The sequence below is a fragment of the Ursus arctos genome, unplaced genomic scaffold (assembly GCF_023065955.2).
Source record: "Ursus arctos isolate Adak ecotype North America unplaced genomic scaffold, UrsArc2.0 scaffold_20, whole genome shotgun sequence".
In the NCBI taxonomy this organism is placed as follows: domain Eukaryota; kingdom Metazoa; phylum Chordata; class Mammalia; order Carnivora; family Ursidae; genus Ursus; species Ursus arctos.
This window is the reverse complement of record NW_026622875.1, coordinates 5,966,084-5,991,915: the sequence shown is the minus strand read 5'-3', so window position 1 is coordinate 5,991,915 and position 25,832 is coordinate 5,966,084. Positions and strand designations below refer to the sequence as shown.

Genomic DNA, 25,832 nt, shown 5'->3' with positions numbered 1-25,832 from the left:
AGGGAGTAAGTTACAGTTGACTAGAGAGAGCTGTGAGTGACTTGGGGGGTGAATGTCGCTCAAGATGTGAAATGAGTGATAAGTTGCTGGAACACGTGTGGGAGATTTCACAGATGAGAAATGACGTGGAAAATGAAAGCAGACTGACCTGTCAGGATGTTCGATATTTGTTGCCCGAATCATCAGAATTTTAAAAACTAAGCTACTAATGGGCACCAGACATAGTTTTGTCAGCAGCAGGATGTCCCCATGACTCAGTGATTTCTCATGAAGAGGGTTTCCCGGTTAGTCATTCTCTGCCTTTGGTGGCCTGGCTTGGCTGACAAGATCAGTGATTTCCTCTTAGACTTGTTTAAATTTCCCAGAATTCGTTTACTAATTACATGTTCAATGTATTGTGGATTATGATACTACTAAGTAAATGTTTCAGCGAAACCCATAAAATCACATTGGAAACTGTGCTTTCTAGACCAGAATGTTTTGAGTAAGTTCTTCAATCTATATACTCTCTTGAAGTTCATTCGATGCCGTGCTGGAGGGCAGCATATTTTGGCATCACCGACCCCTGTATTCTTAGGTTCTTCCTCCCATGGTGGATGTTCCTGGGCTTTGCACCCAGCATGAGTTACCCTTCCTAACAGCCCCTAGGTTCCTGTTAGGGAGTTACCCCTTCCCTGCTGTGGATGATTTTGGTGGAAGGGTAATTGCAAGTGGCTGACTCATGTCCTGGAACCTCAGCCCCAGATTCTCCCTCCCCTGGGTCTGCTGCAGGTGGAAGAGCTTCCCTGGGACTTTCGGTCTAGAGCACTCACTGCAAGGCCCTCGGAACAGCTGGAGGCCCTCACGCGGAGGCCAGCTGCCAAGCCCTCCCCATGAGGGACCATGGCCTGCTTCTGCTTCCCGACCTGCCCTGCCTCCCTTGCTTTCTCTGTGCTGCTTCAGTGTCTACCTCCTGTTGAATTGGTGAATTTAGGCTGGTGTGGCTTTTATTGCTTTCAAATCAGAAACCGTAAGTGATAACAGCAAACAGTCTCTTGACTTATGAATCAAGTTCAGATATGATATCCATAGGCCCAATATCACTAAATAGAAGCCTTTATATTTTTATAAATCAGAATTATTGAATATCAAAGAGCTCATCTGGCCCAATTCTCTTCATTTTACAGAGGAGCAGGAGAGACTTTGGAGGTGTCATAAACATAAACATTGACATCCTACGCGGAGACCTCACGGCTCATTTGCTCAGGGCGTCTTGTCCACACACCCTCATTCTACTGTCCTGCCCTGTGACTCATGGTACCCATTTATGGGGTAACCGAACAGATCTAAGGGTGGCATCAGTGGCTTTGGAAAGGATCAAAGCTAACTGGACCACACAGGGTTCCATCTACGGCTGGTGATGCTAATACCAAGATTCAAACACTGGGCTGAAACGTCAGCAGCCATTACCCCAGTGGCCTCTGACGCCAGTCCAGACGTGTCCTTGTGATGCAGCCGAGACTTTGTATTGGGAGGTAGCTATCAGCAGGCTCTGGAATCAGACAGACCTGGCCCAGAATAGTAGTCGTAGCCTCCTTATAATTATTGGGATAAAAACAACTAGTATCGTGGTATAAATCTATAAATTTTTAATGTGAATTAAAGAATGTCTTCTAACCATTCTTTATTTTGTAGAAACTATGCTCTTGTGTGATCTAAGGGTAGCAAGTCTCTGAGTTTTGAAAGAGTAAACTTTCTGAGTTCGTTTTGGAGTAAGAGCTAGATTTTAAAATCGCTCATGTGAGGCTTTTCAGCAAAGCATAGTCCACACAATGATGTCTGCCAAGTCTCTCCTTAACATACGCCATTATTTTTTCTTCGTGGCCTAGTCAGTCAGGAGAGACATACTGAATGTCTCCTGTGTTTGGTATGGAGGGTACGGACGTGCAGAGCTCCAGGGAGCTGGCATGTCCTGGGGCTTCTTGGCCTCATGGAGCCTGCAGCCCAGTGCGGGAGGCTGACCTCAGTCCCGTAAGCACACCGATGTGCCAGGTGCTGCCGAAGGGGTGACCATGCTGTGAGAACTGGAGGGACGTGTGTTAAACCTGTTTTAATGATAACAACAATAGCTGTTACTCACTGAGTGCCGACTATGGGCAGGTACTGAGCTGGCTGCTTTTCATTCGTTGTGCCCAACACTCACACTGAAGCGAGGTGGATGCTGTTACTCCCGTTTTACAGACGAGGAAACTGAGGCTTCTGGCAGGATCCCAGAGCTAGTGCAGGTCTCGCTGGCTCCAAGGGCCCTGTGCTTTCCACTTTCAACTAGTAAAACTGCTACACCAGACACTTGGGATTTAGCCTCTCTGACATCCATTACACAGCAACTGCTTGTCTTTGCTGACGGCTGCGGCCACATCCGAGCATCTGTAACCTCTGGATATACAATACGTGCTTGCACTCAACCTGCTGCTACTTGAGAGTTCTTCATAAATGAAAACTTTTCTTTACTTAATTAAAAATTCATTCAAGGGGCGCCTGGGTGGCTCAGTCGGTTAAGCATCTGACTCTTGATGTCGGCTCAGGTCATGATCTCGGGGTCATGGGATGGAGCCCTGTGTTGGGCTCTGTGCTCAGCTCAGAATCTGCTTGTCCCTCTCCCTCTACTCCTCCCCGCACTAGCACATGCTCTCTCTCTCTCAGATGAATGAATAAAATCTTTTTTTTTTTAAGATTTTATTTACTTATTTGACAGAGATAGAGACAGCCAGCGAGAGAAGGAACACAGGCAGGGGGAGTGGGAGAGGAAGAAGCAGGCTCATAGCAGAGGAGCCTGATGTGGGGCTCGATCCCAGAACGCCGGGATCACGCCCTGAGCCGAACGCAGACGCTTAACCGCTGTGCCACCCAGGCGCCCCGAATGAATAAAATCTTAAAAAAAAAAAAAAAAGTTCATTCAAGCATAAATTCATGGTGAAGGTCCCCACCAATACCCCTATGCTTGCTTCTCATAAATCCGACTAGTGAATTAAGACTAGTCAAAAACTCGCCCTACATGTGGGTTTGAAGGAGTCATAATGATGCTCTGGTTGAGCGGAGGTTCGGAGAGATAAAGTGGTGCATTCCTGCTCTCTTGACACCCAGTCCTGAGCTAGCTGCTCCTCATGAATTGTTTTGCCTGCAGAGTGGGACTGGGGGTCGCTAGGTTACAGGCAGCCGCAAACAGCGGGGCATGCCTCAGAGTCCTTGCCATGGGCAACACACCCAGAGAGCTTGCCTTGCAGAGGTGCGGGGACCGCATTCAGCGATCGCGTCATCTGTGGCAGTCCAGCAAAAGAAAGGGCCATCTGAAGGCCCAGGGAGGGGGAGAAGGTCAGGTAGGGTGAAGTAGAGGGGGCTCAGGCTATAGCAGAACCCATGACTCCCGGGATTTTTTTCATGCCCATTCATGTACTTATTCACTTAACAGCCATTTCTATTCAGTAGCCGCATGTTGCTGGACACCAGGGCGATGAGAGGGCGGTGAGGCTGCCCAAGTGGCATATTTATTTTGGTGAGGGAGATGGACATTAGACAGCTTCCTCAGCTGGTTATTTACTGTCCAAGGCAAGTGCTATGAAGGGAGGTCAGGGAGTCTGGAAGCCTCTGGCTTGGCCACCTGCAGAGGCAGCTGACCCCAGACCTGGAGAGGAAGGAGCCCAGTGCAAGGTGGGATGGCTAGAGCCCCCCCCCCTCCCCGGGAGCTGCGTGGTGGGGGGAGGGGAAGGGGAGGACAGGCAGGGAAGGGGTCATAGAGGGCACAGGGAAGGAGTTTGGTAAGGTCTGTGGAACTCAAGCTAGGACTAGCCTGAGGAAAATTACTCTCTTTCCTAACAGAGCCCAGGCATCCGAGTCTGCACCTCATTTATGGAACTTTCCACCTCTACTCCTAAAAGCCATCTTTTATACAATAAAATAACCGTGCAATTTTCCTGTAGTAAATTTAAAATACTGTTTTTTGCTGCAAGGAGTTTAATGATAGACACAATGCTTGAAATGCCATTTCCTTGTACCCAGAGAATTGGGGTACTGTGAGGAATGGAGCCTTTTAGGGAATTAAGTGGGAAGAAGCTATTTGAATTCAGTAGTGAATTAATGTTAAACTTCTCAGGCTCTGGGAAGTTCTTGAGTATTTTGGTATAAAGGGGTTGGCATATTTGTGGGGTTTTCTTATCAGGTCTCCTGGATGCTGTGGGCCGGGACTATGTTAAAACAGAGTTTTAACTTTCTCCTGATGAGCTGCTTGCGGTTTACCCGAAGCTTTAGGCACACTGACCCAAGACTGGGCAGAAATGGTGAAATGCCAGATGCTGACAGGATGGGGGGCAGAGAGTCAGGCGTTCTCATGTCAGCCACGTGAGCACTCAGTCCTGGGACTCCGCTGAGAAGCCTCCAGTGCTCTGCAGGCAGGTGCAGGAAAGTTAGGGAAACCCCTCCCTTGCTCCATCCGTCAGCGCAGGACCAGTGAAATGTAGGAGCTGAGGTAAAGCTGAATCCTCTCGTGTACCCACCCACAATGAAAACCTGTTGAATGTCAAATACGGTTTGCAACTTTGAAGTGAAATGTTTCCTGCCACAGGCCATCCCGTTGAGCAAGTCCACACCTGTTCATCTGGTCGCTGGTTAGTAGAAGGAATGAAAGAGAACTGTGCGCCTTTGAGCTAAGGCATTTTAAATACTTATTACTCTGATTCACCTTCACTGCCGGTTTCCTTTTATCTTGACACTGTAAGTAATGCATGAGCCTTCCCTATGGAACATTGCAGATCTCGTTTAAATGGTGAAAACGTCTCCAGCTCAGGTGATCAGCTTGTTAGAAGAGCCATTTGCTACGCAAGAAACATGAAATGTTTTTGTCTGTTTGGAGCCTAAGGACTCCCTGTAACGTGGGTGGCGCCCATCAGTTTCTCTTACCATTTTTCTCTAACCGTTGGCTTCTGTTCTTTTAGTTATCCTTTAAAATAGCATCATGCTGGGTCTAAGAAAATTATTTACAAATCTCTATCAAAAAACAAAACTGGGCAGGTTTTAACATTAAGTAAAAGTCAAAGGAAATCTGAATTTTCTCCTTGGCATGGTTGCTCTGCTTTGTAACCCGGAGACTGAGCCAGGGCCAGAGGTTTATGAACCGCATAAGTATTGCATGATTTTTCTCTAACCCTTCTCCATTAAATTTAAAAAAAAAAAAAGGTTTTAGAGTGAACCCAAAGGCTCGTAATACTTTGAAAAATAATCACAATTATGTATGATTCGTTTTATACACCTATTAATGGCAATGCACTTAAAACGCCATAGCAGAACCGTTGTGCAACTTCTCATTTTGATAGTTTTTCTGAAAAGTGTAACCATGCTTCTATAAATGTAATAAAAGCTTTTTTCATATTAAAGGCATGTACGGGGAGATGGAATGTTTCCTTCTCCCTACATAACTGCACAGTGATTAAATATTGACTAAGAGCCAGGAGTTGACAGCCAGCGGTCTCACCCTGGTCAATGCTGATGTGTGCAGTGGAATGGAGATACGGAGCCATCCCCGCAGGCCCTGTTTTTTTGTTGGGAGGTGGGGAGCAGGCAAGTTGTGAGTTCCTCGCAAGGTGTCAAATCTGAGAGCTCCAGTAGAAGGATGTAGTTTGAAACAAGTAATTCCTTTAAAAGCAACCCAACTCTGTCAAAAGAAAAATATATTTTCCTAATTAATCTGAATGAAGAGGATGTTAGTCAGAAGTTTGAACAAAACGTCCAGGGTACCACTGAACACGGCTGCTTGCAGAAACAAAAGAGCTGTCTGTCGCTGGGACCGCTTATTCTCTCCCAGACAATGACGACTTAGTTTATACGAAACAAACTGGTTGAAATCATCAGACTTATTTTGTGATATTTCGTGATACTCATTTGATTGGGAAATTTCAATACCTCTTCTGTATTTTTTTGTCGTATGTGTATTTTCTTTTTTGTTGTGTTTTAAACAGTTTAAACCGTTTTAAACAGTCTGAAGATTTAGAATAATGAGTTGTTTCTCTCCCTCTTGGTGAAGAGGTGCAAAACGAGATGTTTTTGCTTAGTTTCGAGAAGAAAATAGTTTTCATTCCATTTTTTTCCTGTTGGTAAGGTTCATTACAGATCTAATTATTTTTATTCTAAGACTTTTAAACTCCGCAGCAAATACCTGGAATTTGTTTCAAAGTATTTCCCATCTGGGTTGAATGTCAGGTGTGAGTCTCTGCCTACCCCCTAATCATTCTTGTTTTGATTGTCTTTTTTTTTTTAAGGTATTATTTATTTATTTGAGAGAGAGAGAGAGAGGGCAGGAGGGAGAGAGAATCTGAAGCAGACTCTGCACTGAGCACAGAGCCTGACATGGGGCTTGATCCCACAACCGCGAGAGCATGACCTGAGCCAAAACCAAGAGTCAGATGCTTAACCGACAGAGCCGCCCAGGCGCCCCTTGGCTTGTCTTTTAAACACTAGAAGTTGCTGCGGCACCTTTCCTCTAATTTTCCAGTGCCTGTTTTCCTCACATCTGCTCACATAGACTTGGCTCGGGCCTGTAAGTTCAGTCAGGGGGAGCTAAGGGACTGTCAGCCACCCCAGGCCCTGCCCCAGAGTTGGGCCCTTGCTGAGAGTTTAGGGAGCCGAATGGGTGCGTTGTGAAACATGAATCGGTTTCCTCAAATTTTGGGGGTTGCTTTTAGGTGAACAGAGAGCAAATCCAACAAAGTAATTCTTAGTGTTTTTCCCTCCAAGAGAATACCTTTGCAGTTTAACGGCTTTCAAAGATTCAACCTCAGGACTATGTGGTTGGCCCTAGTCCTTTCTGCTGCATCTGCCTGCTTTGGACCAGCCCCTCACTCAGCCTGAATCAGCCCACCAGCTCTGAGCATCTGGCATGTTTTCAAAGAAACTTGACTTGGGCGTGGGTGGGCGGGGGTTGGAGGTTAGCCAAAGAATGTTTACTTTTTCTGATTGCGTGTGGCAGATAGAAGGACCATCCCAGACTTTTCCGATAGTCTAATCAAGATGACTTTTGACCCTCAGAAACAATCCCTTTAGCCTAAGAGACTAAGCTGTGCCTTTGTTCTTGGCTGCCTCTGCTGAGTGTCTGACCGGGAGGTGGAAGGGAGTGTGCCTGTCTGAGCTCTGTTCCCATCACTCAGGAGAGTACGTGCTTTAGATTAATGTATCCGGGTAGACACTAATATCAACAGTATTTGAGACGAGGTTTTCAATTTCACTCTTTCCAGAAAAACAATGTACTGATAAGAATCTACTCTGAAATCATGCTCTAGATTACAAGGCATAACAGAAATGACAAGATGCAGTCACTGTACTCATGCCACTTAAAACGGTGGGTCCTGTGGATCAAACAAAATCTTAAGAATGGCCTGCTGAGTGCTGAGCATTCTTTCACCGGTAAGAAATTAAACTCAGAAACACTAAATACCATCCTGAATGTGATTTCCCGTTGGTTATCTATACACTCTAGAAGATTCCTGAGGAGAGGTTTATTGCTCACAGGAATTTAGTGGAGGTGTCCTCAGGGTTGACCGTTTTCCAGGAGCCCCTCACAGGGCCAAATTATCCACTTCCTTTTCTCAGTGGGTTTACCATAGTTCATACATTCATCAAAAATATAGAGAGCCTATTACGTTCTAGGCACTGAAGCATGCAGTACTGAAGAAACAGAATCCTAGTTCTAATGTACACACCTATTACACCCGTATTAGGGTTTTCCAGAGAAACAAAGAAACAAAACCAGTAGGTGTGTGTGTGTGTGTGAGAGAGAGAGAGACAGAGAGAGACAGAGAGAGACAGAGAGAGAGAGAGATTTATGTTAAAGGATTGGCTCTTGCCAGCCCTGAAAGTCTCGACTCTACAGAGCAGGCTGGCAGGCTGGAACTTTCAACTAGAGTTGATGCTGCAGTCTTGAGTCCAAAGTCAGTCTGGAGGCAAGGGTTCCTTTTTTTTCAGGGGACCTCAGTCTTTTCCCTTAAGTCCTTCAGCTGATTGGATGAGGCCCACCCTCATTGTAGAGGGTAATCTGCTTTAGTCAAAGTCTGAATTGAAGTATTAATCATGTCTAAAAACTACCTCCACAAGAACATCTAGACTGGCATTTGACCAAACAACTCAGCACCACGGCCTAGCCAAGTGGACGCCTAAAATTAACTACCCATTCCCCACCCACCCTCAGATAGCCATGTCATTTCAATTTAATGGCTTTCAAACTTGAGCAGACATCAGAATTCCCTGGAGCGCTTGCTAAAACAAAAAGCTGGCCTTTACCCCCTTGACTCAGGAGATCTGGGTTTGGGCCCAGGAATTTGCAGTTCTAACAAGTCCCAGATGATGTCGATACTGCTGATCCAAGGACCACACTTTGGGAATCATTGCTTTAGGTCATCCAGGATCTGCCCCTTAGCCTCATGGCTCAGAAACTGATTTTGTGATCATAAGAAAGGTAGTTTTATTTTTCAGAGATGGACTCAAATAAATCAGGATTACCAGGCTGATGTGTAAAATATCAGTGCAAATATATTGATTTATAATAACTAAAACCAGCACGGTGAGCAGAATAATCGTTATCAGCTCAGGAGGGGTGGTCGCCGCTCGGGCCCCTCCATGGAACACTGAGCGGAAGGAGCTGGAGAATCAGCCAAGGAATGAGATGATTGATTGTGTGCTGTACCCACCCCCACCAACGATGGTCACGTTCTGACCGGCCAAGGCCCTCTCTCCCTGGACTTTGTACGAGCATGAGACAGGGCCATTGTTTGGGGAGTGGATCTTTACGTCCAAAGCTTCAGTTTTTACTGGTCTGTAAGAATGCTTCTCTCTGCACTGCAAACCCCACTCAGCAGTGGGGCACAAAGTCCACAGAGACTGGAAATACCTTTAGCGAATCATTAAACATTTAATTTTTATGGTAACTTTTCATTAGATGTAACATATACTGTTTTTATGAAAGAGGAACTTCGGCAGCATTAGAATTTCTTAACGTGTGTCCTTTATATGTTGGGTTTCCTTTCTTGGTTGTTAATTTGAGTAAAGGTACAGTCTCCTCTTACAAGATTATTTCCATTTTTCTTTGCACATTTAAGGGAACTTGACTTTGAAAAAACATTTATACGTTTCACATTTTCAAAATGTTCCAAGTCCATTAAGAAGTCATTTTTCCCGAGCTCTGGCTTCCTGCCTCCATCATGCTATTTTTAGATTTTACATTAAGAATGGTATTCCTTTCTTAATAAAGATATTTGAACCAGATTGTGTTGTAAAAACGTTATGTTTATGTTATTTGTTTTAGTGTTCTTATTTTAGAATCCTGCAATTGCCTTTATCAGCATTAAAAATTTGGCCCTTTGATAACGACAGACCCTTAAAACTGGTTTTGAGAAATCAGAATGTGGACTGAGTCAGCATAACCCCTCGCACCATGTCTGCCATGAACTTCTTGTAAAAGAGCATTTGAGTAAATAGCCTTAGCGCATGGGGATGGATGGCCCTGGATCTGCCTGTGGGTTATCGTGCATGGACCTCAGGGCGGAAAAGAAGTAGATCCACACCAGTCTCCGTGACGTGGCACAAAGCAGGTGCGTTCCCCTGTTTAACCTCTGGCTTCGCTGTCATGCCATCCCAGGGTCCAGTCAGCAAACAGAAACCATTCTACAAATTTCAGGAAGTAGATTTAGTACAGAGAATTTCTTACACAAGTGAAGGAAGAACAAAAAGGGGACCTCAAGGTAATCCGGAGACTGGTAATTACAAGAAGCAGCCATCACCTTAAGGATTGAGGAACAAAAGGGAAGAGATGGTTACCAGAATCTTCCTTGGAGGGGCCTCGTGGCTGGCCACAGCCCAGGGTTGCGGTGGTGGGGTGGGGGACAGAGCCATGCTTGGGGACCACCCCTGGGGCACATCTGACAGCCACAGTCAGATCCCAGAAGGGTTGTCCCAGGACTGGTGCTCTCTGCAGCTGCGGGAGGGATGCCCCAAAGGAGCCGGACCTCACGAAACGTCTCCCTCACCTGCTCTCACCGGTCAGCCCGCCGGTGCCTCCCTGGGCAGGATCTAGCAGGGAGCCAGGTGGCAAAGGAGCCTGAGAAATACGGTTTACAGAGTGTCAGCCTCAGCATGATAGAGCGGAGGCTCACGGCTTTCTTTGCTTCCCTTCCTTCCTATGTTGGTCTTTACCAGTTTTATTCACTTTCTTCTATGAAACAAACTTAGCTTCTCAAGTAAGGGTGGTGTTTGTGATAAAGGGATCTCTTATGAAGAACAACAGAGGGGCTCTGTTAATCTATTTAGATGATCCTACAGATTGTTCCCCAGTCGTTGTTAGGAAGTAACTTGTATGTTAATGAAGGAAACAGAAATCTCAGCTTATTTTTAATATCACATTTAAGTTTCTCAGAGAATAGAATGCTGTGTAATACTCTCATTTCACTCTGAGATTTTATTTGACGTCATGTTCATATTTGGCTGTAAAAGTCTGTCCTCATAATAACTGTTCTTATCTTGGTGTGTCTGTCTTGTGTCTTGAAAAGAAAAAATGACTCATTTTCTCCCGAAGATTAGAATTCCATGGTATTTTAGAGAATTCCTTTGTGTGTTCATTGTTAGGGCTGATGGAGTTGGCAATGATAGTGCCCTCCTTGTATCATATTCAGGGCAGTTCAACAAGCCTTTCTTAAGGGCCTGTCAAGTGCCATGGCTTTGGGCAAAGGACAGACTTGGCTTTGAATTCCAATTCTACCACTTCGATCTTACCCTGTTGAGCTCAATTCTTAGTCTGTGGTGTGAGAATAAACACTAGTGTCACAGGGCTGTTAAAGGACGGTGTGTGTGTAAAGCACTTGACATGCTGTCTGGGAGGTAGGAAGTGCTCCATAAATGGTAACATGCTGTAGTTGTTATTGTTGTTTTAAGATTTATTTATTTATTTGAGAGAGAGCTGGGGGGAGGGGCAGAGGGAGAGGGAGAGAAATCTTCGAGCCCACTCCCTACTGAGCAGGGAGCCCCAAGGCAGGTTCGATCCCAGGACCCTAAGATCATGACCTGAGCCGAATTCAAGAAGTGGATGCTCAACTGACTGAGCCACCCAGGTGCCCCTGTTGTTATTAATTATTACCATTTTGATCATCATTCGTAGTGTGGGTAAGGCATTTTAGACACTAGTAAATTTAATAATAAAGTTTTCATTGTTGAGATTTTGTGTTTCATTTGCACAGATAATCAGCATCTTATTGTCATTGGCTTGGAAGGGAATTTTTCTTTTAAGTTATTAGTTTGTTTAGGATTTATGCAACTCCCTTTCCTACCTCCAGAAAAGATTTAGGTGACTGACGTTTCATTTCTAAAGTTTTAATAACAGAAGTAAAAATAAAGAACTCAAGCGCCTTAACCATTTTTCAGGCCTTGGGGTTTTCAGGCCTTACTTGTAGGTTGACGGGTTGCTAATCAGAATGGACATTTGACATGGGCTGCGGTGACGAGATGTGTTCTCTTCTAGTGACTAGAGTGCTGAATTGAATTTTTAGAAAGAACTTGGGTTCTTTGTTTAACCACATCAGAGATTTGCCAATAACTGTAGGCAAACTGTTTGATTCTTTGCTCAGTTTTAGTTTCTGTTTGCCATCTCCTTGCTTCACAGTAGCTTGTGAGAATTAATAAGCATGTTTGTACATGGCATATATTTACCTTGGATGAAAAAGGCTGTATATAAACTATATCTTACTCTACTTTTGTTGGTATGGGGTAGGGTTTTTAGCCTTGCCTGTGTCTCACAAACCCTGAGAGCCTTTAATATATTCAGATCCAAGGCATCACTCTCCTATCCTAAGAGCCTGATTCAGTTGGGGCCCTAGCATTAGTGTGTGTGTGTGTGTGTGTGTGTGTGTGTGTGTGTGCGTGTCTATATCGGTCTGGCTCTCTCTATATGTATCTATCTATCTAAGCTCCACAGGTGATCCTAACATGCAACCAGTTGGAAAAAGGAAACAGCCAACCTGTGTGCTTGGTTCTTTCTCTCACATTGCACCTATTGGCCATTTTGTTGCTTACAGGATGTGGGCAGATGTATTAGTTTCTACTGCTGCTATGACAAATTGCCACAAACTTGGTGGCTTAAAATAACACATTTATTATCTGATAGTACTGGAGGCCAGGACTTGGTCTTGAAGGGCTAAAATCAAGTTGTTGGCAGGGCTGATTCCTTCTGGAAGTTCTAAAGGAGACTGTTTCCTTGTCTTTTCTAGCTTCCAGAGGCTGCCTGCACTCCTTGACTCGTGGCCTCCCGTTCCCACCTCTGTCATTACATCTCCCTCTCTGACTTTACCTGCCTTCATCTTATAAGGATGGTAATTACATTAGACCCATCTGGATAATACAGGATAAGCTCCCCATCCAAAGCCCTTAACTTAATCACATCTACAAGGTCCCTTTTATCAGGTAAGGAAATATAACCACAGGTTCTGGGGATTAGGACATGGACGTATTTGGGAGAGGCCATTATTCTATCTATTGTGGGGGAAAAAAGTTCAAATCCCCCCATTTTTCTCATTTGAGTACAGAAACCTCCAAGTTAACCACATCTCTTTTCTATAGTTTCTGATAGGCAAGAGGGGAACATTTTCAAAGGCTGGAAGTGATGGTACCATATTCAGAAATTTGATTTTATTGATTTTTTTAGAAGGCTATCAATTTTTAAATTTTCACATGCCTAGGAACTTGTTTCAGAAATAGATTGCATAACATTTGAATGTCATCAGCTCGGAAGTGCTGCATTGCTATAGTTTCCCTCAGGTAGAGTACTTTTCCGCCACTAGAACAGTAATTCTCCACAGAGTGTGACTTACTCTTGAATTTATTCTCCTAATAAGCATTTCTTGACCACCAAGTGTGTGTTCAGCCCCTAGATACAAGAAGTCTAGATTCCTGACCTTAAGGTCAGGGTCAAACCTGGTCACTCCTAATGGTCAGTATATTTGTATTTCAATATAACTGATTTCCTTGTAATCCTATGTTTTTATGCTATATGCGTATAAAAACATCGTTCTATAAAGGGGTCCACAGGCTTCACCAGAATGCCAAAGGGGGGTTCTCATGGCATTTAAATGATCAAGAACTCCAATAACAGGCCAACAAACAGGATCCTAATAGACTGGTAGGTGTCATCAAAAAAGATGATCGTGAGACGGTGGAAGCTGCCCAGGGGGAGGCAAGGCTCCTGGCAATGGTTTGTAATTCTAGCTGCTTCCTGAGACGATGAGCAGAAGGTGGGTGGTGCCCCCTAAAACTACCAGTGCCTGCGACACACCACTAGATTCTGATTTGACTGTTTCCGGGAGGGTTCTAACATCTGTCATGAAGGAAGTGATGTTTACGTTGGTCTTGTAGAAGTGGAGTAGAATGCGAAGACCTACAAGAGTACGGCTGAGGTCAAGGGCTCAGTAAAGGAGCTGGAAGCAGTTCTATAGAGCTGGGACATAGACATGGGCAACAAGTCCATTAGCTCATCCCACCTCTGCCCCAGTGCTTCTGCCAAACACTGTCTGCTGAAGGCTGTGTGACCTTTGAGCAGGATAGAACCAAATTTAGACTTTTGGCAGCTCAACAACTTAGCCAGTTCATTTCCTAGTAGGGAATACAGGTTTCCAGTGGTTAAGAACGTGGGCCTGAGCCAGACGGCTTGGGGACTAAACCCCTCCCTCTCTGCTTACAAGCTATGTGACATTTGGAAATGTGCTTAACCCCTTTGCTTTAGTTTCCTCACTAACATCAGTACTTCCTAGGAGAGTGCCAACAGCTGAATGGGGTAGGTACTTTTATTCGCTCCAATTACAGATGGCACTTAGAGATATGAATATCATAGCTGGGGTCATAGACTGAATGTTTGTGACCCCCCTCCAAGTGCATATGTTGAAGCCCTAACCCCCAATGTCACAGTATTAGGAAGTATGGAGTCTCTGGGGGGGGGTGTATTAGTTTCGATGAGGTCATGAGAGTGGAGCCCTAATGATGGGATTAGTGCCCTCTCCTCTCACCACCATGTGAGGATATAGGAAGAAGGTTCTCACTAAGTTCCAAATATGCTGGCACCTTGATCTTGGCCTTCCTGTCCTCCAGATTATGAGAAATAAATGTCTGTTGTTTAAGTCACCCATTCTATGGTAGTTTGTTATGATAGCCCAAATGAACTAAGACAGCTGGTAAGGGGCAGAGCTGAGATTGGAAACCATATTTTGATTCCCAAATAGGGATACTTACCTTGAAAACCATCTTGGTATTGGTTAATATATGTGCTAAGAGTATGCACTTATGATGGTGGTCCACAGGAAGGATTCACTTTATTTGAGCAGGTCAGAGAAAGAGAACTTGAGCTAGGTCTTTAAAAATAATTAACCCTGGATTTGCCAGGAGGATGTGGAAGAGGGCATTCCAGGCAGAGGGGACAGCATGTGTAAAATTATGGAGACAGGGAAGAGAGACTGCACGGGGACCACATGGCCATGGAGTAGGATGTATGGAGGACAGCCAGCAATGTGTGGAGCAGTGTTTCTGCGGGGTTGTGCTGCGTGAGGTGTCTATTAGAAGGCCTGGATATGCAGTGCAAACACTCCTGAACGAAGACAGAGGCTGGCAATGGAAGAGAGAAGGGCAGAAATACAAGCCATGTAATGCACGTTGAATCATCAGAACCTGGTGAGAGATGGTCTGTGTGTCGGGGATGGGAGATCAGAGAGGAGTCTGGGTCGTTGGGTTGGCCCAAAGTGATTGGTTGGAATCCAGTGAGTCTTTGACAAGCTACTACTTGCAAAGGAGACCTGCCCGGGTGGAGCCACCGTACACCCATCCTTCCCCGGCTTCCCGGAGAAGAGCAGAGATAAAAACAGTGTGACTGGGCAATGACATCTGGGGGTAGCAGTGAGAGAGCCATCTGTGTAGCTACAGTCCCCCCTCTTCTGTGACGCTTGCTAGGTAATGATAACAACAGTAAAAAGGAGTTTGGAGATGTGGGACCTAAGTTTCAGTGCAAAGAATTGAGAGTCATGGTGCAGAAGCAAAGAACAGAGGCACACAACACTACGGAGAAGAAGCAGCCTTACCTTGACCGTGGAGGAATGAGTACTCCTCGGAGAGCACAGCAAGGCTATGAAATCATGAAAGGTAGATAAAAACTAAAGCTGCGCACTCTGTAGGGCAAGGAGGGAAGAGACTGAAACTTTCTGGACAAGCACCACAGTGTTTTTCTTCTAGATGATGTCATTCAGTTAGAATGAGGACTTAAATGACCAGCTACTGAATTACCCATCTTTCCATGACTGACTGGCTTTTCCTGTTGGGTTTGGTCTTTGGTTTTCTGCTGCTCAGGAGTTCCACATCTTTGTGTTCAGCCTTAAATCCTGCAAAATTATTAACATGAAGGACTGTTTTTTTAATTCCTTTAAATTGGCAGGAGCCAATGGTACCACTTATTTCTGTAGCCGTGGTATCGCTGAGTTGGTAAGGTTGTTGTTATGTTTTTGAACCTGAGTATTTTGCCTCCGTTGGTAGCAGTATCCAGCAGGTCACTATAAAACTTGATTTTATCAGATGTTCTTAAATTATTTTCTCTTAGGTTAAAATGTGGAACTCCTGCATCCACTTCCTTCCCAAGTCTTTCCTTCGGATTCTTCCTCTGAGGGATTTTTCTTTTTCTTCCATCGTTACCTTAGAAGGAATTAAGCAGTATATCAACTTCGTGAAGTTTCTTATTGTAGGCAGCACATACGTAGGATACAGATTAGTATTTAAATGTCGTTAGACCATTTCTGTACATTTTTCGGAAAATGTTTATTAGGAAGTGTAGTTTATGTTAGTATTACGCAAACCAGAAGATTGGTACCGTATTGTGAGGCAGGACATGTTTGGGAACCCGCTGGGCTGGGTTCTAATCTTTTCTGTCCCTTCTAGTTTGTGACCTTGAGCAAATTACTTGACTCTCTGTGCCTTGACTTCTACATCTGTAAAATGGGGCTATTAATAGTACCTAACTTCACAGGGTTGTTAGAGAATTAAATGGCAACGTGTATGTACACCTGACCCATAACTAATGTTAGTTTTCTGTGTCGTTGTCATCATCATTTACTCCATTTTCATAGCAGCCAAACCAAGGCTTATTTTTCCAAAGACCTACTACAGTTTTCTATAGCTCAGTGACTCTTAACAAATGAATGTGTCTGAACTTCCATATTGGAATGATAAAAAAAGAAAGTGATTTTAAAATCCTTTCCTTGATTTCTTGAGCCTTTGTTTTTAGTTCTGTTACAAAGCTCCTGGAATTTTCCATTTAGCTGTCTTCCACTTGTGGCCTTACATGTGCAGTGAGAAAAGTTGGGTAATAGCGGGAGACGCTGGGCAGGGCAATTTATTTGACCTACATTCCTTTACTCTGGTGTTCAAGAGGCTTTCTTCATATTTGTGTGCACAGTCTTGAGTAACCACCAAAAATTCCATCTCCTCAGGCATTCCTTCTTCCTGAGGTAATAGATGCAAGCCCCATCAAGCGCACTCAGACACAGGTATGCTGCCTGGGCTGCTCTCGTGGAAAAGGAAGGCCAAGTGCCACCACATGGCACAGTGGGAAGGAAGCAGGCTCTGGAGTCCACTGAATGTGAATCCTAACCCCAGGCAAGTTACCTCACCACTCTGAGCCTCAGCTTTCTTATCTCTGAGGTCATGAAATGCAGGATCACAAGGAACATGGCACCGAATCTGGCACAAAATAAAACCTACTTATCTAGGAAAGTTTCCTCGCTGTCTCCTTGGTGCCAGGCCCTCCTTGAGCCAAGTGCCAGGGACCAAGGTGACAAGACAGCTGAGCCTGACCATGTTCACTGTCCAGCAGACAGGTGGCAGCTTGTTGCAGGGGAGCGTGGTAGGCGTAATGATGGGGAATGAGGAGCGGTGAGAACACCTGGAAGGCTCATGCTGAGACCCGATGGATAAGCTAGGAGCTTGCCCCCAGTCTGGTGGGAGATGGGAAGGAGGGGCATGCGGGAGAGTACTGGGCACACAGAGAAGTTCAGTAAGCCTGGCCAGGTTGAGAGGGGTGGGTTGGGTTCCATTTAAAAATTTGGACTTTATCCTTTTTTTTTTTTTTTAAGATTTTTAAATTTTCTTTTAAAGTAATCTCTACATCCAACATGGGGCTCACAACCCCCAAGATTAAGAGTCACATGCTCTACCAACTGAGCCAGCCAGGCACCCCTGGACTTTATCCTAAGAATAATAAGAAACCTATTGCAGAGTTTTACATGGAGAAGTGATACAATGGATTTGGATTCTAGAAAACTAATTCAAAGTAGAGACTGGATTTGAGCGGGAGAAACCTGGAGGCCTGGGGTCTGACTCAGCTGAGAGGTAGTGGACATCTTCCAGGTGAGAGATGATGGCAGCCTGGTCTTAGGAAGAAGAGGCCTCTGGGAAGAAGGAAGTGGTGTTTTCATTCCTTCGCTTATTCCACACATATTAATTGAGCACCTTTTGTATGCCACGCGCTGCTTCAACTGCCATGGATACAATAGTGAACAGTCTCTGCCTCTTGGAGCTACGTTCAGCATATAACACAAATGAGTCTAAATGAAACACACACGACGCCTGATTTCATGACCAGGCGGATGCTCACCTCCCTAATCCACTCTTAGAAGGAAAGGTCAAGTGTAGTTGAACATGTGTTTCTCTGGCCAACCTCCCCCGTGCACAGTCAGTGCATACCTCTGACCATGATGATGGCATGCCTACGTCCTCAAAGCCAGAATGTTCTGCTCTCCCCCAGGAGCCACTCTTGCAGCTGCTTTTCCCCCACTAACAGATCCAGAAAGGGACTGATTCAAAGCTACTCAAAGCCAGCCTCACAAACTAAAATACGCACAGTGACAGAATATCATTATCAACTCTGCTACCCAGTGGCATCTGGTGCTAGAAGATAAACTTTGCAGTGAGACCATTGGTCTGAGAAACCCCAGCCTCCACAGAAATTGTTGCTATGCGACTATGTGGCAGTGATTCTCCACGTGCAGTCTCTGACTGCTGGTGGGCGGTGAGGGTCTCAGTGATGGCAGAAGACTGAACCATGCCAGATCTTTCTTCTGCTGCTGGAGGCCTGTGATCTACAGTTGCACAGTCTTTCGTTTTTACCTAGGGCAGACGTGTGCGTGCGCAAACTCAAGATACCTTCAGTCATTTATGCAAGTTCATATGCCTTAAATAGGGACCCTTACCCCACCCTGAAAAATGAAGATAGTGGACTTAATCTAAGGGGACCTAGATAGCACTGTGCACAACCAGCTTCCTGGGGCTCTGCTGAAATGCAGGTCATGGGATTTTTATGTGAAAACCCACATTTTTAAGTGTTGGCAGCCAAGGACTTTTTTTTTTTTTAAGATTTTATTTATTTGACAGAGAGAGACAGTGAGAAAGGGAACACAAGCAGGGGGAGTGTGAGAAGGAGAAGCAGGCTTCCTGCTGAGCAGGGAGCCTGATGCGGGGCTTGATCCCAAGACCCTGAGATCATGACCTGAGCCGAAGGCAGACAGTTAGCAGCTGAGCCACCCAGGTGCCCCAGAACATTTTTTTTTTAAACATGCAATTTGTAATCTCCTCCTCCTCCTTCTTCTTCTCTTCTTCTTCTTCTTCTTCTTCTTCTTCTTCTTCTTCTTCTTCCTCTTCTTCTTCTTCTTCTTCTTCTTCTTCTTCTTCTTCTTCTTCTTCTTCTTCTTCCTCCCCTTCTTCTTCTTTTTGTAAGAAAGGATAGGGAAGAGGTGCAGAGGGAGGAGAGAATCTCAAGCATGCTCCATGCCCAGCAAGGGGCTCCATCTCACAACCCTGAGATCATGACCTGAGCTGAAAAGTTGGACAATTGGCGGACTGAACCACCAAGGTGCCCCAACAGTTTGTAATCTTCTGTGGGCTGGATTCTTTATCTTTTCCAAGGCTGTCCTGCAGAAACCTCTGCTTGTGACGTCTACCTTTTTTATCCCTTTTCATTCCTCACTGAGTCCTTTGGTCCCTCATTATGTCCAATAGGAGTGACTCAAAATTGGGCAAAGTGTTCTTGTATTTATAGAAAAGTTATATACAAAGTAAGTTTATGTCCATACAAGGATTTTATATAAGGAAGAATTTTCAGCTGGGGAGGTAGCAGTTACTGTAAGTTACAGTTGTAAATGTTTCTCTGAAGGGAGAAATTTCTGAATTCTGGTCAATTTACAAACACATTATGGGACACAAACATTTATTTATAAATAAATAAGTGCATGCAAATGTATTAAATATATATTTACACACAGAACATATGAGTACATAATATATTTTTCTGGGGAACTGTCAGATACGCACTTTTTCCTGCATCAAATGGTGAGGACTATTTAAAGTAAAAAAGAAAGAAAATTCATATATTCTGCATGGATATTTTGTAACCTTTTTTTATGGCAAGGAATTACAAAAGCAGGTGCCTCTATTCTGATGTTATATAGCTTTAGATTGCTTTTTAAGTTAAATACATGTTTCAGGAAGGAACAAATTTTTTGTATCTCCTTTATGATTGCTATCTTTTGCTTTCTGAAAATTAAGGTATTTGCTTCTAAAAGAAGGTATCTATTTGATCAATACTACAATATTATTGATCAAACTGTAAGTTTTATAAATTTGTTTTATAAATTTATAAATTTATAAAATTTTTAGTTTTTACAGGTTTATAAATTTGTTTTACACACAGTATCCTTATAATCAGCTTCTCATTTTTATTTACATCCTTAAAAACATCTCTTGGAGGTAGAAAATACAGGTTTTAATGAAGTAATGAAAATAAAGGACTTAATGCAGTGCCTGAAATTTGATAAGCATGCAACATGTCAACAGTTATTGTTATGATTTATGATATCACCGCTGTTGTGAGCCTGGTGGACAGTTGAAGAAACTGAGTTTTAAGTAACTGAAGTCCATTATTGTTATAAAACTAGTAAGTTTTAAAGACTAAAAAAATTTTAAGACACAGTTCTGCTGACCTAAACTCCATAGCCTTTCATTTATAACAAAAAGAACAAACGAAAAGAACCTTTTGCTCTTAGAGCACTATTTATGTGCTGGTGCACTGCACGTAGTGGCTCATTGGATTTTTTTGCAAGTACAGTTGACCTTTGAACGATGCAGGGGTTAGGAGTGCCAACCCCCCTGCGGTTGAAAATCTGCATATAGCTTTTGGCTCTCCCCAAATTTAACTACTAATCACCTACTGTTGACCAGAAAAGAAAATGTTAAGAAAATCATTTAAAAAGCAAATACACTTACAGTACTGTACTGTATTTATTGAAATACATCGGTGTATATGTGGACCCACGCAGTTCACATCCGTGTTGTTCAGGGGTCAGCTGTATTGTATGAGGTTTCATTTTATAGATGAAGAAACTGGAAGGACGAAAGGCTTAAGTCACCTACCAAGGTCACCTTGCAAGTAAGTGGCAAAGCCAAGAAGTGCTCCTAGACCTGAAGCCGAGGCCCCTGAGCTTCTCCCAGAGTCCGTTGTGTCTTGTTACATTGGGTCTAATTGATGCTGGCAGTAGCAAGCGTTTTATTTTTAACTGCTAGTAAGCATTTGAGAGGTGTAGGTCACTAAGGAAGTAGTCTTCGTTTCATAAAATTGCTGGCTGAAGTAGGAGAAGGCAGTCATCTTGAATACATACGGTTTTCTGTAAAATAAACAAAAAGGTTTTGTTCTTGGTTTAAAAAAAAAAATCTCTATTTCTTTCCATGTCTGGGAGGTGACCTTTCCGATGTTACACCGTGGGTAGAATTCATTCTGTAGGATGTGAGTGGGATTTGGGGAGTATGATGGGAATGACTGATGAATCCATACCCCGTTCGTAAGTGGCTTGTCATTGCTAAAAACAGTGCAGTTCTGGTCTCACAGATGAATGGAGAAAACATAAACGATGGATATAGGAAAATATCAGTTCGGATTAGGTTTAGGTTTAGCTGTGAGTGACACAAAAAAGCCTCAGATGCCAGTGCCTCAAGCAAGATAGAATTTTATTTCTTATGCATGTGAAAGAAATATGGAGGTCAGGGATTGAAGGCAGTTTCAAGATGACTGAAGATTTTTTACTGTTTTGCTGCTCCCTCATCCTCGATACAGGTCTTTGTTCCTCATGGTCCAGGCTGGCTGCTTGAACACCTCCTGTCACATTGTAATCCAGCTGGTGGGAAGGAGGAAGGGTATATCTCCCTTCCCTTCAGGACACCTTCCAGAAGTCACACCTGACACCTTTGTCTAGATCCAGTTAGCTAGAATGTACTCACATGTGTGTGACACACACCTGGTTGCAAGGGAGGCTAGAAAATGGAGTCTCATCCTGGGGTGTGGGGGTGAGGAGATAGTCTCTCGATGAGGAAGAGGGAGAGCACAGATACTGGGGGACTAGTAACGTCGGCCACAGAAAGAATGGAAAGGAGGTCACTGTGTGAAAGAGAAAGATTGCGTCTGGTCCTCTGTTGGAGGATACCTTATGTATGCTTTGCTTAGGATGGGAATCCTGGAACAAATACGTGGATGTGGGTCCTCACCTGTTACGCGGAGTGCCTGCCTTTGAATGAATGATAGAAATCTTTAGGAGCCCATGCCTTTCAAAAAAAAAAAAAAAGCAAAGATGACAATGTTATCATTTTTAGTAGCTCCTTTGCGCACTGCGTCACTGCAAGCAAGTCCCACCTGAGGAATCACACCACTGATGAATCACAATCACACCACCGATGAATCGCCAGCTTGAAACCTGCACTCACTTTCAGAAGCTTGTGGCCTCCATGTGGAGGTCTGAGCCCCCTGACATAGGTACAGACTGCACGGGGGACGTGGATTCTGAAGTTCTTGCGACCTGCTCTCGTCAGCACACGTAAACTCAGGGTGTCTAGGCATGGGTGGGAAGTAAGTAGATGCATCGGGAAGAATGTTTAGGGAGCTGGCTGCTTTTGTGCTTTCTCCTGTGCTCTTTCCTCTCAAGGAATATTGAAATCTTAATCCTAGCAACTATTTTTTGAATGCTCAACCCATTACATATATTACTGCACTTAAACTTCAGAACAACTCCGAAACGTAGGCTTTCTTCCTTCTCATTTTATAGACAGACGTAAAAGCTCAGAGACAGTCACATAACTAGTAAGGGGAGTTGCTGGAATTTGAACTTGGGTCTGGTAGACTCCCAAATCCATACTCTTTATCACCATAGCCCCTCATCTTTAAAAAAGTGCAAGAAGGTACAAGGACTTATTCAATGTTTCTTTTTGTGTAAGTAGCCTAGGGAAAGTAGAGAGGTTTTCCTGGTCCTTGGACTTGTACCAGGACTCCGTGGACCCTCTCGTTGGTTCTTTCCCGAACCAGTGAATTTAGGAACTGCCCCCTCCCCCTCCCGAGCCAGAGGAGCAGACTGCTCAGAGCTCTCCAGGGACGGAGGTCATGGCCAAGAGCTGGGCTGGAGCCCTATTCTTTCCCCAGTTTATTGCTTTTCAAAGGTCTTGCTTTCACCACTCTGCTGGGGTTTTTTGTTTGTTTTTGTTTGGTGTTTTGTTTTCGCAGTCGCCTGCATCTTAGAGCTGTCCCTAGTTACCAGATGACTATGTCTCTAGGGCTTGGGTTTCTTCATCTTCATTGCGGGGGGAAGCGGAGAGGGAGAGAGGGAGATAGGAAAGGAGTAGAGGGGAAAGGAGGTGGTTACAGAAAGAGCAGGGAAACTACTTTCCCCGTCCTCCTCAGCAAATTTCTCCTCAGTCTTTATCGGTTGAAGTCGGGTCACGTGTTCGCCCCTGACCCAATACAGCAGGGAGGTAGGATCATGCAGGTTAACTTTCAGCCACAAATCCCACTCCCAGATTAACGTCCCCCCAGCACCTGGGCTTTGCATGAGAAGCCGAGGGTACCCAAATAAACGCAAAGGTTAAGTTTATAACAGACTGGGAGTAGGGTTTAGGAAAACATCCAGTATGTACTGGACTCTCCTGTGAGAATCAGCCGCCACCGGCTTCTAGCAGCACCCCAAGACCCCAGGAATTAGGGCTCGTCCCCTGACTCGCGACTTTTGGAAGGCTGCTGACCCCTAGTGTTTAAAGTAGAGCATTGGACAGAGAATCCAGAGATTTGGGTTCACCTTTGAAATGAGAAATCACAAAAGCTGTGCCATTCCCTCGCGCAATGTGGGTGTGAACAAAATGAAGCCTCTAGAAGTACTTAAATGAGCACAAAGCCCCCAGCCCTGGCACACTGAAGTTTCGTGAATACTTGTGTGAGAAAATGAAGAACCCAGCTGTTACTCCACTCTCCTGCCCGCTCTCTGGCCACTGCTTTCACTTGTAAATACCAAATAGTTCAGCCTGCTTGTGTTCACGAAACAGCAACTACTGAGCAACCAAGTGTATTTGGAATATGTGCATGTAAATACAAAAGTATGCCAACAACCCCAAATTCACAGGTTTTGTGGTGTGGACTGCCACTACCTGGTAGGATAGCAGAGAAGACATTCATTTTGCAGAATGTTTTATTTTAACCAAATCAGCAAACATTGCTACTAGGAGCTCTGTTGTGAGCTGTGGGTGAAGCTGTCTTAGATGGGGCCTTCCCTTGGTCTGTGCTTTTGAGGTAACAGAATATTTCCTGGGTTCCATGTTTTGGGGTAGGAGAAGAAAAGCAGGAAAATGGTAATTATAAGATGAATCTCAAGAAAAATAGAATAGTGTTATTGTCTTAATTTTGTTTTGCTTTTTATTGACTTCTAATCCAAGGGCAATGTGGCAGTTCTCAGGATCAGAGAAATTGGGCACCAACCTCCGAGTAGAAATGAACTGCCACTGGCTGCGGAGGGCACTGAAGGACAGCTAGGATTTCTCAATCTGAGGTCGGGGAGGGTTCTGGGAAATGGTGGCAGCCACAGCTGGAGAAGTTCCGACAGCTGTTTGGTTTTGGCAGGCCAGGCTGCTGCTGACTAAAGAGAGCGGGGCGCTCCTGTCCAGGGGCTCTTCTGCTGTGCAGCCTGGAAGATCTCTTCCAGCAGAGGAGTCACTGTGCCTTTCTCTTCCCCTTTGTACGGGGAGAAGGGAAATGGGCAGGTCAGTGCCGTGGTGCTCAGATGGGTCACAGATGGGAAAAAAGAAATCAAACCATATCATTCATTGTGTCCTGAAGTACAGTACCGGTTTTGTTAACCTCCTCTTGTCTCTTAAGTAAAGGCAATGCTCTTCATTGTCAAGACCATCATTAATATAATTTTGGTATTTTGTTGAGGATAAAGGTAGGTAGATACTAAATATTCTAGCTTTCAGTTGACAAATTGCATGATTCCATTCTGGATTCATTCTTCTCTTCTAAGATACATAGTGTTCTTCCAGAATTGTAGATTTTATTCAGTCAGTGTTTCACTGAGCCTTAGAAAGCTACTTACATTGCAAACCAATCCCAATCAGCCAGTTCGAACAGTCCTATTTTAAGCTGTATTTGTGCTTCAGGGAGAAAGTGATGGAAGGGGCTCCATGTTGGCTTCGTGGGACTGATGTATGAATAATGGGCAAATAATAGACAACCTGGGGCCCATGCCAGCAGAACCCCCTGCACATCTGCTTTCACAACCACTTGACACGGGCTCTACGTTTTTAAAATGTGCCAAGTACATAAATTTGGTTGGTGTGTTTTTCGAAGTGCTCTCTGTGACTCTGTAGACGGAGAATTAACTATTAGGAAGGTTACAACACTGGGTGAAAAATAAAAGTATTTTTAGAATTGTGTTCTCCACAGGTGGGCTTTAGCTTTGGTGTGTCTGGTTTGGTTTGGTTTGGTTTTTGCTCCCCCATACCACCACGTGTATGTGTGTGTGTGTGTGTGTGTGTGTGCGCGTGTGTGTGCGTGTGTAATAGATAATAACTAATTAGGAGTTCCCTTGAGGAAAAGTCTCAGCCTGAGAAATACGGGAAAACCATGCTGGAGAACTCTGACACACCTGTTTAATTTTGGCAAGAAAAAAAACAGAGTTCCTCTTTGGGTGTGTGAGGCACCATTGTACCATGCTGCGGTGTGATTAGCGACGGAGGGGAGCAAATGCATGGGATGTGCTTCATACCTGCTGTCTTATTAGGTCCTCAAATAACCCTTTGAGGCGGGTTTTATTATTCTCCTTGTAAAGAGGAAGAAGTTGAGGCTTAGGTAAGTTACAGAATTTGCCCCAGGCATAGTTTCTAAAGGGTATGGCCAAGTTTTGAATCCAGACATTTCTGAACTCAAAGACCCTGTTCTTTCTACTATACCAAATGGCGCAGTACTCCAGTTTTTGTCTCTGAAATAAAAATACATGCAACAATGAGCATTTATTCCATTTATTGTTTCTCAACAGTAACAGATGGTTTCTCTGGAGCCCTTGTATTTTCACTGAATTTTTGATTGCTTTGTATTCATTTTGAAAAGAAACAATTAATAATAAGCATATTCTGGATCACCTGGATTATCACTTTATAACCGAGTACTACTCTATTACATAAGCAATTCTGGTTCTAATTATGTTTACATTGACACCAAGAAGTATTTTGTCTACCCCAGAGATTGCTAGCTGCCCTACCAACATCCACTCTCCCTTTCTTCCTTACTAACAGAACCATGACTTGACTGCAGGTAGCAATATTCCTGTTTTACCCAGACTCCCTTGAATTTAAGGATGGCCATGTGACACTGTTCTGGCCAGTGATACGTAAGTGTTATTGGGTGGGGCTTCCCAGAAAGATTCTTAAGGGCAGCCACTTAGCAGACT

General features: G+C 44.2%; 1 protein-coding gene and 1 long non-coding RNA gene across 5 annotated transcripts in view; both read left to right on the top strand.

Annotated features, from left to right (window-relative positions):
• Positions 1 to 25,832, top strand: part of SCHIP1 (schwannomin interacting protein 1) — a 144,443-nt gene that overhangs the window by 39,498 nt on the left and 79,113 nt on the right. The window lies entirely within an intron of this gene.
• The window catches only part of LOC130544423 (uncharacterized), a 30,257-nt gene continuing 18,262 nt past the window's right edge, over positions 13,838 to 25,832 (top strand). Inside the window, exon 1 of the long non-coding RNA XR_008960695.1 lies at positions 13,838 to 25,772. This is a non-coding gene — a long non-coding RNA (uncharacterized LOC130544423). The remainder of the gene's footprint in view (positions 25,773 to 25,832) is intronic.